Source organism: Ailuropoda melanoleuca, chromosome 15, assembly GCF_002007445.2.
Source record: "Ailuropoda melanoleuca isolate Jingjing chromosome 15, ASM200744v2, whole genome shotgun sequence".
Lineage (NCBI taxonomy): Eukaryota > Metazoa > Chordata > Mammalia > Carnivora > Ursidae > Ailuropoda > Ailuropoda melanoleuca.
In genome coordinates, this window is record NC_048232.1 from 64,331,081 (window position 1) to 64,349,702 (window position 18,622).

The window sequence follows — 18,622 nt, forward strand, 5'->3', positions numbered from 1 at the left end:
GGAGAACTCAAGAATGTAAGAAATTAGATGCCAATCATATCTCAACTTCAAAAAAATAACAAAAAACACACAAAACAAAAAAAAGAATGTGAAAGCAAGTTTTCTACCATTTGCTGAGTTGAGAGTATAAACTTTCATCTGTTGCCACCCCCCTTAAAATTGTGACTGCTAACTGTCATGACTTAACTTCAGAGCACAGCTGGTTCTTTTGGCATCGGCACCAAAACGTTTTAATTCTGCCCGAACAACTATTATCGTTCAGCGTAGACAAGTGAGTAAGAGTCTTATTTTGCTGGTTGGTGGTACTGCACATGCTTAGATTTAGTGAAATGTCAAAATTGCCACAAGCCAAGGTACAGTCATGGATGAGGACTTGAACATTCTCAGTGATAAATGTTTCATTCCACGGAGAGCAATAGTCTTTCTGTCATTTTCTTTTTTTCAACCACAGATGGAGGAAGCAAGGAGATAGAAATATTACCGTGAACTTAGTTCTAACCAACTGTTACTGAAGTAGAATTGATTAAAACCTTGGGAGGGAGTGACTGTGATCGTGTTGTTTTTTTAACTACAAAAGAAATGAGGGTTGTATATAACCAAAGAGTTAATGGTGACTTCAGGAAAATAAAGAGAAAGGGGAGGTATTTTTCAATGTCCAGAGCCTTGAGAAGAGGGCACTACAAAAAGAGAAAGGGAGAAGGAAAGAGAGAAAGAAAGAAAGGAACAATCTGAGGGCAAAATCACAATTTTTTTTTTTTTTTTGGATGAAGAAGGAAAAGGGAGGGAACCACTTTAAGAACAAGGAAATTTTTAGTGAGCTCAGATATTAAGAGAACATGTATCCAAAGACAAGCATATGCTGAAGGACAAATTCAGAAGAGTGGCATAAAACTTTAAGAAAATATCTGCAGTGCTCAAGTTCAGACTGAGCTGAGGCTGGAGAGTATGCTAAAGACAACAGAAAAGGGCTCTTGCAAAGCTGTGTTCAAAACAAGAACAAGTAAAGGCTAAGCTTGTTGCTCGGGGTGGATGGAATAATGTTAACGTGATGAAAAGCACATCTACTCAACTATTTGGCTTCTTGTTTTCTCTATCAAAGAGAGTGATCTTCAAACTGGAATGTGTAACATAAACAAGGTTCAGAATAAATTGAAACACACAAGATTGGGGATGATAATGACAGTTACAACTACAGTTTGTTGAGTTTCTACTTGGGACTGAGTCCTAGGAAGGAGAACTTAAATTATCTTTTTTCCTAGTGTGTATGGCAGCTGTGTGCGGTAGGTATTGTTATCAACCCTATTTGATAGGCAAGAACACTGAGGCTTAGGAAGATTTAATAACAAGCCTGAAGCTACACAGCCATGAAGTGATTAGCTTGGACTTAGCTTCATGCCTGACTAGCTTCGAAGTTTGGCTGTTTTGACTGGACACCCTGACTCCCACGCCTATCAGCACGTAACGGTTTTCAACAGGATTGTGTCTTTAGCTTAATTTATATCCTAAGACACATAAACAAACAAAACCCCGTAGATGTTAGCGAAGAGCTATAGTGTGTAATCACAGGGAAAACAAGGAAAATGGACTATCAAAATGATAAAAAACAGACAAAGACTGTCTTGATTTCTTTTTTAAAGGTTCACTTTGGGCAATCTAGAACAAATTGCTTGATATTGATCCTTGAGATGGTGCTGTGCAAGCGAGCAGTTGTAAATGAAAGTAAGGATCCTCAGGAGGTGGCATGCCAAATTAGACTCTTCCCTTCTTCCTTTCTTCCTTGTTATTATTCTTTTTAAAGGTTTATTTATTTATTTGAGAGAGGGCAGGGAGGGGTAGAGCATGGGGAGGGGTGGAGGGAGAGAGAGAATCTCAAGCAGACTCCCTGGAGCGCCATGCGGGGCTCACTCTCATGACCCTGAGATCATGACCTGAGCCGAAATCAAGAGTCTGATGCCCAACTGAGCCACCCAGGAGCCCCTCTCCCTTGTTATTTAACTGGTAACCCTATCATTTGATAGAGGATTCCATATAGCTTATAAACAAATTGAATTAATCTAGGCTCAGTTGGGTAGATTCATATTTAATTGAGCTAATTTATGCAGATTGTTGACTTTAGATAGACAGCTTTATTGAAATCAAAATACCATGTTTATGGCATTCCCCCATCTAGCCATATAGCAACTCTATCTAAAAAGGAAATGAAGTTTTTTGGCCTGAGTTGTTTGTGGTAAACCCCTGGCGGTTCCTGGTATTTATTGCCTTCTAAGTAATTATGAATTATTTGTGTCAGCATTCCTCAAGCTGTTTTCTGAAGAATTCTAAAGATGCTGGAAAAGTTAATAGGTGTCATCTCCTGAGAGCACAGTTTGGGAAATGCGGCTCTGGTAATAATTTGTTGTTAATTTTGCTAGGGGTAGACATTAAGTTCATTGATCTATGATTTAGGGAATCAGACTCATCCACCCTTTTCAAAATATGGATTGTTTGCTTTCTCTTTAATTTGTCAGAGTATTCCACATCTTTATACATATCTGTCAGTTAATTCAGCATCCTAAACAGAATTCATCTTAGCTTGGTAACTTGAACTTCTTTATAGGAGTTAGGCATATTCTTTCTAGTTTTGGGCTTTGATCTCTATTTATACGTTACTTTGTGTGATTTGAGGAGGAATTAGACATAGTATGTATAGTGTCCAATAGCTTAAGGTAGGAACAGTAATTTGAAGTTACATATAGAGAGTTTTCACATCAATATAATGAAGTGCTTTCTAGTAATTTGAAAGGTTCAAGCAGAGATTATATCTATTAGAGATATAAAGAGGAGATTCGTCCACTGGATGGATGTTAGAGAAGACCTTGTAACTCTTAAGGGTCTATGATTACAGACATTTCTGTTTCATATATAGTCAAAAATAGGAGAGTTATTGGGTACAGTCAAAATCTTGGAAGTCAAAGACTGTTTTGTTGTGGTACCATTATTATCCAAGGAAGGCATGTGTGTCTCCTTTTTTGAAGAGTAATTGCTGTCTTGGTTATTCAGAGGGGATGGGTGGTTGGACAGTGGATCTATTTTATGGACCCTCCAGTTTATTCCAGTGAAATGATTGATTATCACCACTGCCTGCTCTTCGAATAGCACTCTTTTAAGTGGTTTTTATTGATCTTCAAGGAAGAGAAGTCAAATTTTGGTTAGGAAGCTGTTTGCATATAACCTGATTGTGCTGAGATTAAAGCTCTGCAGAAGTTTGAAATATAATGAAATTAATCTTGCTCTATAGGTAGATTGGAAACAATGCTTGTGAAGTTTTTGCCAGGATGAAGAGCTGCAGTGTTCACTTTTTCAAAACAAGCAGTGGTTCTCGGAAAATAGCTCATTTCCTCACAGTAATGAATAAATTAGTAATGGGATTAACAGGATTGTATTTTATAATTGAATCAAAACATTGTCAGAAGTTGTTCCTGGAATTTGGAACCAGATTGAGTGAATTTAGAATCAACATCAACATTTTAAGAGTATAACAGCCCTCCACCAAAACAAACAAAAATCCCTTCTTTTCTTGATCAAGTGCATATAAAATATTTTCCACCCCCAAACCCAAAAAGAATGTAATAGGGAATAGTTTTATGATGTTTAGTATGAACTTGGTGCTTAACAATATGAAATAAGGGACTGGTAAAGTATGACTGTTGAATAACTTGCACAAAGAATAATGTTGGGGTAACCATTATATGGTCTTGCTTGACTATAAGAATTATGGGACACTGATTATAATAGTATTGACAATTAGAAATCTTTTATAGGGTTTTTGTCACCTTTCCCTCCCTGTTCCAAAGTACTTCATAGTGGTGATCATATGAGTGTTATAAAAATGTGTTCATCTGTCTCTTTCCTAGTAGATTATAAGTGCATTAGGTGCCATTATAGGCTATGTCTTAGTCATCACTGTATTGTACTTAGATCCCACTGCTATACGTAGCCACTAGGCTGATGATCACAAAGCTCCAAGGGGACCACTGTATCATGATGGTCCCCTCTCCCACATCTGTTCAACTCTGCAGTCTTCTTAGCCAAGTTCTGTGGCTATTACAAATGTTGAATGAACAAAGGGAGGAATAAATGAACAGGTAAACCATTTTTGTTATGTACTGGCAGACCGTTCTGGAAATAGGACTGACCAGTACAGGCATTGGTATCCTACTATGTATGTGGCAAATGTGGCATGCAGGCATTGTTTCCTGGGACTCACGATATGACTGCAGTCTTGCGTCCCTTTCTGGCTACTTTTGAAGTCTTTCCTGCGATTCTCCCCTTTCTAAGATACAACAGCTGGTAGGTGGTCTCCCTTTCTCTCTTACTCTCTTTCTTTCTTCTCAGTATTTTTGGAATACCTCACACATGCCAAGCATATCATATCATATCATATTTTATATATATATAATGTATAATGCTTCGGTTAAAAAATAGCAACAACACTGGTATAGAAACAGACACAGAGAACTACCTTACACATACGCACACAGAAATAAAGAGAAAGTGCCAGGTTTCAACCCATTGTCCATGGTTCTAAATCTCACATTCCTTCCATTATACTCTGCAGCCTCCCTCAATTGTGCACCATCTTTGCCCTTTCATTTCTCTCTGACATCCCTGTCTTCCCTCATCTGCTGTTCCCTCACCCAAACACAGACTGAGGTTGCTCCTTGGCATACCACTTTTCAAAGGATACTGAAGCTGTGCTCATCCTAGATGATATCCCTGGTGTTCAGCCCTGTTTAACTCTTTGGTCAACACTAGGCCATTTCCCACTTCACTTATCAGACCTTACTTAGTCTCTGTGTCTCCTGTTACTTTCCAGAGCAGGTCTGAGCACTGTGGAAGAATTCATCTTTCTACCAGGCTAACTGTGCTGTTCTTCTCCAGTATATTCTATGGTCTCTCTCTCTGTTTTCTTCCAGAGAGGCAGCATTGTGGGGTGGTTGAGATCATGGGCTCTAGAGTCAGAATGCCAGGGTTCAAATGCTGACTTTTGCTTCTTCCTGTCTGTATGACCTTGGATGAATTACCCCAGTGTCTCAGCTTCCTCACCTGAAAAGGGAAGATGAAAAAGACTACCATCCCAGGATTTTTGATTGTGGATTTAATCCACAAAAAAGCCCTTAAAGTAAAAAGCCCAGAATCAAATACTCAATAAATGTCAAGTGTTGTTTTGAATAAAGGCCAAGAGCCTCACTCATAGTTTAAGGCTCACTCCCGAACTGTTTGGGTTTTTCTGATCCTTTCTTTTCTTTTCTTTTCTTTTTTTTAAGACTTCATTTATTTGAGAAAGAGCGCGCACTAGCAGGGGGAGGTGCAGAGGGAGAAGGACAAGCAGACTCCCCATTGAACGAGGAACCTGATGTGGGGCCCAATCCCAGGACCCTGAAATCATGATCTAAGATGAAGTCAGATGCTTAACCAACTGAGCCACCCAGGTGCCCCTGAATTTTTGATTTCTATTCATTCCTCCTTCCCCTGTGGCTTCCTGTGTCCTGCCTATTCCTCCAGTCTGTGTCAGCCTGTGACACAGGCTTTGTCCATTCCTGAGCCTGTGCCTCGTCTTCCACCTGCATCCCACTGTCTGAACAGGGTTGCTCTTACAGAGCTTTAAGAGCCTTCAAAAGTCCCTTTCCCTTTGTGAAACCTTTCTTACTAAGGAGGAGAGAAGTGAGTAATTCCCTTGCTTGTACCTTTTCTGAACATACCACTTCATCTCACCAAAACACAGTACTACTATGAAGTGTGTTTGTGAAAAGAAAATCATTTGATTTCATTCTTTGCTCTGTACCTGAATATGTGCTTGGAAGATCCGCATTCATTTAGGAAAGGGTACTTGTTTCTGTTTGTGTCTGTTCTGCGCCCACAGCTCATAGAGAATAGGGGCTCTGACTTCACAGGCTGCTCTCCCAGTGGTGCCTCCATCTGTGATTAGTAAATTCCTGATTTGGAGAAGAGGTCATTTAAAATCAATTATCCACCAAAAACCTCACCCCTAACATGCATTCTGAAAGTGGATGTTTAATGCTCTAGTCAGATCCAACATTTGAAAGGTCATCTAAAGCTTTCTCATCTTGGGTCAGGGATATTTTAATTTCTGTTAACTAAAGATTTTTTTCCTTATGGTAGATGTAGAAAACACCAATGCTTCTTCCCAGCCACCCTACTCTTCTTTTGAAAGCTTTCGTATTTACGCCTGTACGTTGTTTGACCGTACCTTGTACTTCAAGCCCTGTGTTGGAGGAATGACTTTCATAGTTACATGGTAGGAACTGTTCAGATCCTTAAGAAAAATCTGCTACTGAATAGTGCATAGTCTTCTCCTTTGGAAAGATGACAACAATTATAGTGATTTTGCCTGTCATTTAAAAATAAACAGACCCTGAACCTGTCTGGATTTATTGGCTTTACAGAACCAGACTAAAAGTACACCATGCACCACATTATGGCAGAACAAATTCTTCTTTAGGACATTTATGGTAGGTTGGGCTTTCCTTTCTTTCTTTCTTGTGTGTCTCATTACTGGCAATAATTTCTGAAGCATCAAGCATTTTCCACCTTTGTATAAAATTAATCAAAGGCAGACTCTTAGTGGCCTTGAGTTATTTTTCCTCTCTGTGTTGGATCAAATCCTTGTTGTGACTGCCTTATGGTGTCCTAGACAGAGGTGGGTGGGTATTCCTGAAGAGCAGTATGTATTCTATAAAGAATGCATTTTGGATGCCAACTGGCCAACCTCTTTTACATGAACCTTGATGAATGAATCAATGAAGGAATGCAGGCATTTAAGGAAAATTCTGTGTCTTTAAGATTAGTTGTGTAAATAGGATGTTTTTTAATGGAGAAGATGGGGATATTGCTGGAGCAGATGCCCTTCCTATTACTAGATGTTAACATTTTAATTTTATTTTAATTTTCAAACTGATCTCTCTAACATAATTGCATTTGAACTACACAGCAATCCTGTGAAGTTGGTAAGGAAGGTATTTATTATCTCCAATATACGAAGAATCATTCCCAAAGAAACCAGGGCTGATCATGTTGGCTCCAATCTCCTGACTGAACTGAAACGGCAGTCTTTCCATTCTAAATATGGTGATTTCCCCACTAGATCAGGGAGTCTCACCCTTGACTCAGAAGGCCCAGGGTTGGGTGAAATTTATTCACATTTTTGTCACATACTCCAGGAGACTAATGGTGATGCAGGTGTGTGTTGGACCACACTTTAAAAAATGCACTCTATGCCATATTTTACCTTGGGTTTCAGCCTCTTTTTATTAAGTGTAATGTATTGAAAATATCATTTTTAAGATGACATGTTTAACTTAAGAGAGGATTGAAAAGTTCACTTAAATGTTGTGTCAAAATCCACAATGATACAGACACAAGGTTATTACAACATTGTTCATAATAGCCAAAGACTAGAAATCTTCCAAATATCCATCGATAGGGGTCTTGTTGAATAGCCAAGTGGTACATTCATAAAGAGGAATAATGTGAATTTTAAGAAGGGATAAGGAAAACCTCTACATCTTGCCACAAAGTAATCTTTAGGATCTATTGTTAAGTGATAAAAATAAAATGGAAAAAAGTATTATAGAGTATCTACTTGCAATGTAAGGAAGAAAAATACAAACATTTATGTGTAATAATATATAAATATTACTATAATAAAAATAACGTTTATGTATATACGTGTATAAGCACACAGAGCCTGTACTTCAGGGTAAATTTTTGTTCTTTTGGTTTTTTGGTTTCCCCAAGGAGTGTATTTGCGCACACCTGGGGACAAGGAGACTCTGCGTCTGAAGGAAAGTGTTAGGTCTCTTGGTGGTGAAGTGGGGCTTGTGCTGGGAGGTAGGACCTGGTGGGGCAGTGGGAACTTGATCTCCCAGTAGTGGAACTGCTTGACTGCCAGTTGGCAGCACTTACTGACTGCAGTGTCTTCCACCTTCTTGATCTGGGTCGAGGGGGCCCAGGCACAGTGCTGGGTGCCCAGGTCTCCATAGCGCTAGGTGACAGTGCCTGTAGTGGTCAGGTCCCCATACTCCGGTGCATGCCATGGGTGCTACTGTAGGAGTCCTAGCACAGCCAGATACCCAATTCTTCACTTGCAAGGGGAATTTGTCCAACACCTGTCCACAGTAGACCATTTCCCCTGAAGACTTTATCTTCTTCAGCTGAGACATAAAATACCAGAAGCAGAACTTGGTGACAACATGAGTAGGTGCAAAGATTCACAGGTGATAGAGGGGTGGAGTGTGGCATTTGGGGGTGGGCAGGCAGCGCCCCACCACCTTGTTGTCTCACGGTGTGCCTGAGGCCTTCAGGGTACACTCTCCACTTTTGCTGCCACCCAAGAAAGGAAGTGCCAGGATAGGTTCTTTATAGAGAATTACAGCTAATAAATGCAGAAGGATGCTAGAAATAGAAAACCACTATTTTCCAACATTTACTGAAATAATGGAGGTAGGCAACAATCATTAATGGATGCTAAAATCTGAAGTGACATTGGAGCTTTGTAATTGAGAATCAGCGTGACATTTGAACCCAGTGATCACTAAAAGTAGAATAGCCAAATATTATACTCCTCCTGATGTGATCTGATTGGAGAGAAACAATACCACTTATGCAGTATTCTGCCCACATCCATTCTGTACAAACTTGAGTCAGAATCTCATCAAGATTCAATATCTACCTACTAGCTTACAGGAAATACAGGAGATAGCACCACATGGGTACAAATCAGCCAAGTCCAGAGTGTGGGGAGTTCATTTTTTTTTTTTAAGATTTTATTTATTTATTTGAGAGAGCAGAGAGAAAGAGAGAGAGAACATGGGTGTGGGGAGGGGCAGAGGGAGAAGCAGATGCCCCCTGAGCAGGGAGCCCAGCCCCGTGTGGGGCTCGATCCCAGGACCCTGAGATCATGACCTGAGCCGAAGGCAGACGCTTAACCAACTGAGCCACCCAGGTGCCCCCCAGAGTGTGGGGAGTTCTATAAAACTAATGACCCAATTTCTTCAGCAAATGAATGTATGGGAAAAAAGTAGGAAGGAGGAATGGTTAGAAGTTAAAAACCTTAGGAGACCTGTAAACCAAATGCCATATTTGGACTTCATTTGAACAAAAATAATATAAAAATACCTTTCTTTTTTTTTAAACAATAGGAGAAAATGAAACACAACTCTATTACATGTTATTAAGAAATTATTGATAACTTTATTGATCTGCTAGTGGTATTATGATTATTTTTTTTAAAAGTCTTTACCTACAGAAGCACTTACTATTGAATTGATACAATGCCTGACATTTTCTTTAAAAATATTCCATTAAAAGAAAAAAATGTTTAGGGAAGTAGATGAAATCAGAATGGTAGGATGTAATAGTTATTGAGATTTGATGATGTGTCATGGGGGTTCTTTACACTTCTCTCTACTTTGTTGCATATGGAAATTTTGCGTAATAAAGAAGATCAAGTTGTGCTATTTTAGAGGCCAAATCCCGGCAAAAGACCTGGATGATAGCCATTATTTGTGTAAGTCAGAAAGAGTGGTGAGTACTCACTCCCTTTTCTCCTTCCTCCCTTCCTTTTTGCCTTTCTTTCATTCCTTCTGCTTCAGGGGTTCTTTACTCCACCACTATGGTGCTACCAGCCCTTCAAGATTTAGACACTACCGTTCTCACTATCCAGATGAGGAAACTGAAACGTGGGGGGTTGAAGTTTCTTGCCCACAAACCCACGTCTGTCTGTCACCAAAATCTGAGTTCTTAAATGCATTATTTCATGCTGCTTCCCAGAAATAGGCCTTTGATTTTATATTTTTAATTTTTAATTTAATATTAATTAATTTAATATATAATATTAATATTTAATATTAATTTAATATTAATTAATTTAATATTTTTTTTATGGATAAATCTTAAACACTGAGTAAATAAGGATAGATCAAATGGAGTAGCATCTGTGTATTCCTTGTGTGTGAGAAAGATGCAAGGTATCTTTCTTATTGTCATAATTACAAAGGCCTAATCAACGGCAAAGCAGTGATAGGACTGGAGTATGTAGCAATTTTCTTCATACTCATAAAAAAGTAAAACTCTGTAAATTTTAACTTAAAGCCACAAAATAAGGTTTACTTATGCTTGTTCTTCAACAGCAATATTTGATCATCCTTTTACTAGAAATGGAGGCCAGAGAAAAATGGCTGGTTTCATTTCTTTTGTGCTTTGTAACATGCTTTTAGGATTATCACAATAAAGAAATGCTCTAAAACAAACAAATAAAATCCTGAACTTCCCCCGAGCCACGATTTGCTTTACTTTCTTGCAAAATTATTTGGCATTGTAAAAGCCAGGTGTGCCCGTGGGCATGTGCTGCCACGTCATTGTCATCTGTCACGCGCGATGCTCTAGACGTTTGAGATAGCAGTCAGCAGTCGGGGAATGCTAGCAAACCACATCCCTGAGTTCCGGCTGCGGGGAGTGCGTGAATCATACCCTCCGCTGTACAAGATTGAGTGTGACTTTCCAAAATACCTGCAGTGTGGCACTTCATGGCTGATCCCACGTGATTTATGCCCTAGAGGTGTCTGACTGGAATCTTAGGAAGTTATATTAATGGGTTTGACATTGTTGTTTCCTTCAAGAATCAAAGCACTAAGTGTAGTCAAGCTGAATGATAAAATTTTACCCATACTCAGGGCATGCTAGCGAAGGCATCAAAAATGGGTAAATAATGAATAATAAATACCGAGTCTTGCTGTATGCCAGAAGATAGTTGTACCAAGTCCTTTAAATACCTACTAATATTTAACCCTCTCAGTGATCCTGTTTTATAGCTGAGGTAGCTAAAGCACAGAGGTTAAGTGACTTGCCCACGGTTGCACACTTAGTAAGTGGCAGAGCTGGGCTCTCAACTCAGGCGTTGTGAGTCCTAAGCCTTCGCTGTCTCACCACTGTGCAGTCTTGGAGCACCAGTAGAAAGTAATCCCACCTGCGAATCCATACTGCTATGACTTGTGCCTTTGCAGACATTAGGGCACAGTAAAAACCTGGGTTACACGCCAGAGCTCCATCTTACAGTTTGACAGATATCTGAAGCTAAGCAGAAAGAGACGAAGAGATTGATCAAGCACATGTGGCGAATCTTTGGTATTTGATATTCAGTACACAGAGTTGACACTAGAACACAGGGTTCCAGAGTGACTTACTGTCCAGTGGGAAACTCAGCTGGCCTGGGGACCTTTCAGGACAGTTAAAGCACCTAAGAATGGATATTCATTCAAGATTATCAGAAAGAAGTTAGGTCAGAAATGAAATGAAAACAAATGGTGAAGAAATATCATTTTGGTATAAATAAAAAAATTTCTCCTGCTTAGTAAAGGGAGTGCCTGTTCGTTCCTGATTTGTTGGAGAAGCATGGAACCTGCATACTTCAAAATCCTAAAATCTCTTTAGGCCCAACTCATTATTAATGTGGTGTACTTTCCTCAGAAGAGTGATATTTTCCAAAATGCTGTTTCTGGCTCCAGTCTCGTGTAGAAACATTGGAATGAGTCCAACATGGTGTTTTGCTTTTTTTTTTTTTTTAAATAGGAACTGTATTTGATCATGCATATGCTACAAACACCTCTAAAAATAATTTGCGGTTGGCAAGCTGTTTCTTTAGTATTTTTTCCTGGCCCAGGAGAGGAAGCTTTAAAATTTAAATTTGATCACCTTAGTACCTTTGAGAGTAAGGACAAGAAACTTTGCCAGCTAATATGATTGGAATATGTTGTATTTATATAATAATTGAGACTGACTCAAACTGATTTTCTCTGGCCAATATCAGAAGTAAAAATTAGAAACTTAAAATTGTGTCTCCTCCAGAGGGTAGTAGGCTTGAGTCACTGGTGTATCATCTTCCTCATCTTCCCAGTCCTTGACCTGTGAGTTAGAAGGCAAGGATGCTTCTTTGGAACTTCCCTAATACCTTCTTTTACCTTTCAGCATTAAACCACAAATGCTCTTGGCAGCTCCTGGCAGAACAGGAAAGGAGGCCAAGGAGCAGATCTATAAAAGCAGAATGATTTGTTCATGGAGCCCTTTGGTGAATGAAAGAAATTAGATTTGAAGTCTTGGCAGTACCAGCACTATTTATTGAAATGCAAGCTCATGATAATAATATCAAATAGAATTATGGAGGAATAGTGATAACCCACTTCACAGGTCATTAACTCAGACATATGTTTGGCTACCAAAGAGAAGCTGGGTAGCAGAGCAGACAAGATTAAGAATATTCGAGATCTAGTCCTAGAGCTTGTGACCGTGAACCAGTCACTTAACTCTTTGGCCTTAAATTCTGTATAAAAGGCTTGTACTTGATCTCAGTGATTATGTTCTACTTCACCAAAATGGCATGATTCTAAGTTCCTATGGGATATCCAGGTAAGGTGGGGCAGGGTGGAACATTAGTTTTGGGTTTTGCCTTGAAAGGAAGTGTTGGGGAGGCAGCGGGGAATAGCAGAGGTCACAGACTCAAATGCCTGTGTAGGCAAATGAGTGAAGTGAATTTGATATAGGGGAAATACATATCCGTATTTTATGTAAAACCCCATATTTTTGAACATTGACAAGTCTTTTTTTTTTTTTTAATACCCAGGAGTTGAATTGCTGGATCATGTAGTTCTGTTTTATGTATGCATGTATGTATGTGTGTATATATGTATGTATGTATGTATGTATGTAGTTTTTTTAGTTTTTATTTAAATTCCAGTTAGTTAACATACAGTGTAATATTAGTTTCAGGTGTACAATTTAGTGATTCAACACTAACATTCAGCACCTGGTGTTCATCACAAGTGCCATCCTTAATCCCCATCACCTATTTCACCCATCCCCACACCCAAACATTGACAAATCTTTCCATTTTTATCAAATCACTGTTATTGGTGACCTGTGGCTGGCCAATGGGCTTTCTGCTTTAGACTTCTGAGATAGACTCCATATTTAAGAAGTAAAGGGCAAGGTTTTGGATTCTGACAAACCTGAGTTTGAACCTTGGCTCTGCCCTCTAATAAATATGTTAGCTTATACATCTTTATTTAACTTCTTAAAGTTTCAAGTTTCTTTATCTATAGAAATAAGAATGGCAGTACCTTTTCTGTTGGATTTCCTAAAGATTACATGTAGCACTGTACTTAACACATAGTAGGCACATTCTAAATGTTAATTCTGTTACCATTGCCATGGTGGTGGATCTTCTATAATTTTTTCGTTTTTACCTTGATGGCCAGTTGCTCAACATTTAGAAAAGAATGATAGATGCCAGTGCTTTTTCATAGATCCTGAAATTGAAATCTCTACAACGTACATTTCAGTTGTTTAAAAATACAGATTTCATCTTTAAAAGACCCCATTTGGAAGGATACTTTTTCTATTTGCCAGGGGATATAGGAAGTAGTAAAATCAAATAGATGGTTGGTTGCTCTCAAAAACAACTTTTGACAGTGAGGAAACACAACAGCACATTTCCTCCTTAGGAAAAGTCTAGTGGCTGGAGGTCTTGCTGTGATGAGGGTAATTTCATAGTTTGATTATTCCCAAGGGAAATCCATTTTGAATAGAATTTGCTACATGCCCTACTATGTGCAGGGCATTATTCCAAGGGAGTAATATAAAGATGACTAAGACCTAATGGAATTGTCATGTACAGGACTACCTTGGCTCTTTAGGTTACAGTGTGTACAGAACTGTGTATGAGTTCACCTTGAGAGGCTACACACACCTTCCAGTGATGCGCTGTTGTTCAAGGTATCTTTGAAGTCTCCCTTTGGAATTTACCTTTAGAGCCCTTGGCACATTTTGCTGAAGATTTTTATACTGATGGTATTCATTCTTGGAAGGTGGCTTTGATTTGGGAGACTTGCCAAGAACTCTTCATGACAAAGTCTGCCACATAGATGGTGGCTAGAGTAATTTCTGGTTAGAAATGGGTCAGGACCAGGGGTGCCTGGGTGGTGCAGTCGTTGGGCGTCTGCCTTCGGCTCATGGCGTGATCCCTGCGTTCTGGGATCGAGCCCCACATCAGGCTTCTCCACTGGGAGCCTGCTTCTTCCTCTCCCACTCCCCCTGCTTGTGTTCCTTCTCTTGCTGGCTGTCTCTCTCTGTCAAATAAATAAATAAAATCTTAAAAAAAAAAAGAAAAGGAAATGGGTCAGGACCATAAAGTAATATGACAAGTTTTCTTGTATGTCATATAGACTGATCATAGAGATAAAGGCAGTTCCAAAAGAGGCATTCTGCAAGTTTTTTGCTCAAAACCAGTATCACTGGAATATATCTGTAGCTTCCCAACAGGGTTGTTTTGAAAGGAGTGGTAGTCATCTGTCCACATGTTATAGTATGTCTGCGTAGAGAGCCTTGTACGTAACCTCTTAGCAAACTGAGTTTTGTTTTGTTTTTCCCTTGAAGATATTATAGCATTCTGTGAAGCTCCAGGATAGATTTCCTCCAAGGAAATGAAACAAATTAGATCCGTTCTGAGAAGACGTTAATGGAAAGAAATACATGTTTATACCAAGTTCTTTGAAACTATCAACTGGGAAGGATTGCCTCATTGTTGACCATGATTATTCTACTGTGATTTAGGACAAATAAGTTTCCTGTCAAAGTGTTTAACAGTAGAATTAAAGAATTCTGTGTTGTGGCCTATTGAGCTCATTCATTCATTCCACAGATATCTTTTGAGGCCGAATGTATGCCAGGCATTATCAGGCACTTATGATGATGATGAAAGATATTTCGTTTCACCTCAAGGAAGCCTGATATGCAAGAATACAAACTTATTCAGTAACTGACTTGAGTATAATTAATAGTACTATTATCAGTTATCCTACTTTTTCCTTAAAGGACAATTTAGAGTTTCATGGAGTGGTGAGCCTCTCTGGTACATTTGAAATATTGTTCATCTTAGGACCATTGGAACCTGTATATACTCTTGAGGAAATATATCTCTGCCATGGCACCCGGTCACCATGTGTGTGGTCCCCCAGGAGCAAGAATTGATCTCAGAGCACCTCTGAACCAAATGTGTCACTGAGCCCGTGTTAGAATGATGTTCTTGGTTGTAGGGGAGGCTCTGAGGCTCTGAGGTTGTTGTCATGCTCCATCACCTCTTGAGGATGCTGTCTGGGGAAGGAGAAATAGCGATGGTACTGGAATGTATGATCAACACTTTGCAATCCCAGCTGTGCTCTCCTCAGCAGTCATTTGATCTACCTAAGCCTCAATTTTCTAACCTTCGGTGGAGGTTAGTAACCCTGTTTACTCCCAGCATTTCGGGGCATTGCAGGAGATTGGGTATATGAAAGCATTATAGGGATGTTAGTCCTTGTTGCTGTCATTGTCCTTCTGATAATGAAGCTTTGGCTACAATGAGAAGCAGCTCTGTCCGTTGGAGTCCCTGGGGCTTTCACAGCTCTTAACTCCTATTTCTTCTTCGTCCTGTGGGTTATTTGTATATCTTGTCTTCAGTAGCCAAGTTTTTCAAGGTTAGAAACTGGTGGTTGGTACCTCCCCCTCCAACCCTCCGTCCCCAGTCTATTTTCCCACTTGCCATGGGACTGACAGAATCTCCTTATTTCTCAGAGTGGCAGAAGTTTTTGTCTGAGGGTCTGAGTTCACGTTTTTCCCCAAGCAGAGGCTAAGAAGTAACTGGCACATTCATTTTTTTCAGAGTGTGGTTACTTCATCTCCAGAAATTTACCTGGGAAGCTGAATAGCATTTTAGAAAGAAAAACCAAACACAGTTCAAATTCTTTGTGTGTGTATGTGTTTTTTTTTTTTTCTTCTTCTTCTTTCATAAATTCTCTGTTTGGGGGGCTTTAATTGGATATGTCACAACATGTAAAAGTAGTCTGAACTCTTTAAAGTTCATTTGAAAGAATTCATGATCTAGATAGCAGATGCGGTTTTAGAAAATCACACGCATGTTGCTTTTGTAAATTGAATACCAGCTCCCACCACTCCCCCCAGGGATCTTTTCACCTAATGGAATTTTGCAGGGACTCCTAAACAATGTGGGCTGTGGCCTGAGGTCCTGGAGTTAAGGATATTGTCCGTTCTGTTACTGAAGGCCACAAAATCCACTTGAAAAATTTCTTGTGGAGTCCAGCTGCAGGAAGAACTTTGCTTCTCTGGGTAGAAATAGTATGTATTATCCTTTCTGATAACATAATGGATGCTGTTTCTTTCTTCTCTTTGGCCCCCAAGAAACTCAGAGGTAAACCTGAAGCTTAGCTTTAACTGTGGTCTGCATAAGTGTGTTTATATTTTCATTGGTCTTGAATTTCTATTTTATTTATATTTTCCTGGCTTAGACTGTATAATTTGTGAATATTGATAATTTTGTGTTCTTGATGGAAACCCCCTAAAATCCTTTCTGTGGTGAATCAGGGAATGAAATCCGTGGCTTAATCCACTAACTTTTCTTTGGGCAAGGGACATTTGTGCTAGAAAAATAAAAGATTATGGTAAATTTGAAAAACCAACATGGTTCTTCAGGTTTAAGCATGCTTGGTAGGAATGGTCTCTCTAGGTCTCAAATTTTGACTAGGTATGAATTCATTATGAATAATAATCATTATTTTATACCTCCCCACCAAGAAAAAGAAATCACTTAATTAACAGTGATTATTGAGTATCAACATCTCCTCCAAGAAGTAAAATGTTATACACACATGCTCTCTCTCTCTCTTTCTGGTCGTACGAAGTTAATCCCTCCCTCTCCCCTTCTTTCTCTTCCCTCCCTTCACTCAAACATTGGGGTCTCTGCTACCCACAGGAGCTGTTGTAGAAAAAAGTTAGGTTAAACAAAACAACCATTTTTTTAAAAGACTTTTTTTTTTTTTAAAGATTTTATTTATTTATCTGACAGAGAGACAGTGCAAGAAGGAACACAAGCAGGGGGAGTGGGAAAGGGAGAAGCAGGCTTCCTGCTGAGCAGGGAGCGCCATGTGGGGCTCGATCCTAGGACTCTGGGATCATGACCTGAGCTGAAGGCGGATGCTTAATGACTGAGCCACCCAGGTGCCCCTAAAAGACATTTTTTTAAAAAAGATTTTATGATTTATTTATTTGAGAGAGAGAGACAGAGAGCATGAGTGGGGTGAGGGGGAGAGGGAGAAGCAGACTCCCTGCAGAGCAGGGAGCCTGGTGTGGGGCTCAATGTGGGTCTTGATCCTGGGGCTCTGGAATCATGATGTGAGCCGAAGGCAAACGCTTAACCGACTGAGCCCCCCAGGTGCCCCTAAATGAAACAACATTGTTTCAAAGTAGAACAAACTGTGAAAATAGTGCAAATGGATTTTTTTTTTTAATCTCAAGGCCAGCTTCCAAAATAAGCTCTATGGTTCTAGACGGCTTGAATTTTTTTACTTAGCTTTCTTACTCTGCCTAAATTTCTAGTAATTAGAGCCTTCGATAAGAGCTTTCTTTTAAGAATAGAAATACTTCTGAGACTCTTAAGAAGTTAATAGCTATATACAAGTAATTGCAAATTTCTTGAAAGCATTTTTCCCCCTCCTTACACATAGCTGAAGTTAGAAGGTCCTAGAGAAAGAATTCAGTTTTGAAGAATTGGCCTGGGGAGAATTATAGTAAAGGACTTAGGAAAAAATAAGGGTATTTGGGGGCTTTGAGAGCATGTAGTTAGGAAGTAGGGGAGGCTTGCAGAAAGGTGTGAGAGGATGCCCAAGGTCTTCCTCCCCCTGTTTTATAATGTGCTCTAAGGCTGGCTCAGATTTCGTGAAAGGACCCATATCTTTTCTCTGCGTTCTGCACCAAAGAGTTCCAAGATCTGGAATTCAGATGAGGACCCTTAGTGAATAGCTTGGTTATATTGTGGGTTAAATAGGTTTGGTAATAAATCTTGCCACCATTTATGCTATTATATTTATCACTTATATAGATTTCAAGTTATGATTTACTGATTTTCACAGTGTCCTCTCATAAAACCCTAGTGTCTTAAACTGTAATACTGGTAGCAATGATCATAGCAGGTGTAGTAGGAATATTTTCTGTGTTAAAATACTGTAATACTGGTAGCAATGATCATAGCAGGTGTAGTAGGAATATTTTCTGTGTTAAAACTTGGTATGTGCCAGGTAGTAGTCCAGTTATGGATGTTCACTTATTTAAAGATAGAAGTTGTCACTGTTATTATGAGTTGCACGGTTTGAGTACTATGTGTGTTTTACTATTATTATCCCCATTTTACAGATGAGGAAACTAAGGAACAGAAAAGTTATGTGAATGAACTTCCCAAGGTCACACAGCTACTAAGTAGCAAAGCCTGATTTGAACCTAGTGTCTCGAGATCCAGTTTGTGATCTTAACTGGTATACTGTCTCAACAGGATTGAGGTTTTCCACAACTGAAGTAAAATTATAAAGTTCCCCTCAATCCACAGACGTTAACAGTATATAGAATTTTCTAAGTTTTAAGTTTTGTGTCTCAAATCTTTGTACCCAGTACCACAGATAACCAATGAAAGAACAAGTGGCAAATTAATATCAGCGATACAAATAGGCATCACTGTGTCCTGAGG

The 18,622-nt window shown here is 39.3% G+C and overlaps 1 protein-coding gene and 1 pseudogene across 5 annotated transcripts in view; one reads left to right on the forward strand and one right to left on the reverse strand.

Annotated features, from left to right (window-relative positions):
* CRADD (CASP2 and RIPK1 domain containing adaptor with death domain) overlaps positions 1 to 18,622 on the forward strand; it is a 365,696-nt gene that overhangs the window by 92,227 nt on the left and 254,847 nt on the right. The window lies entirely within an intron of this gene.
* Positions 7,755 to 11,038, reverse strand: LOC105238726 (annotated as a pseudogene).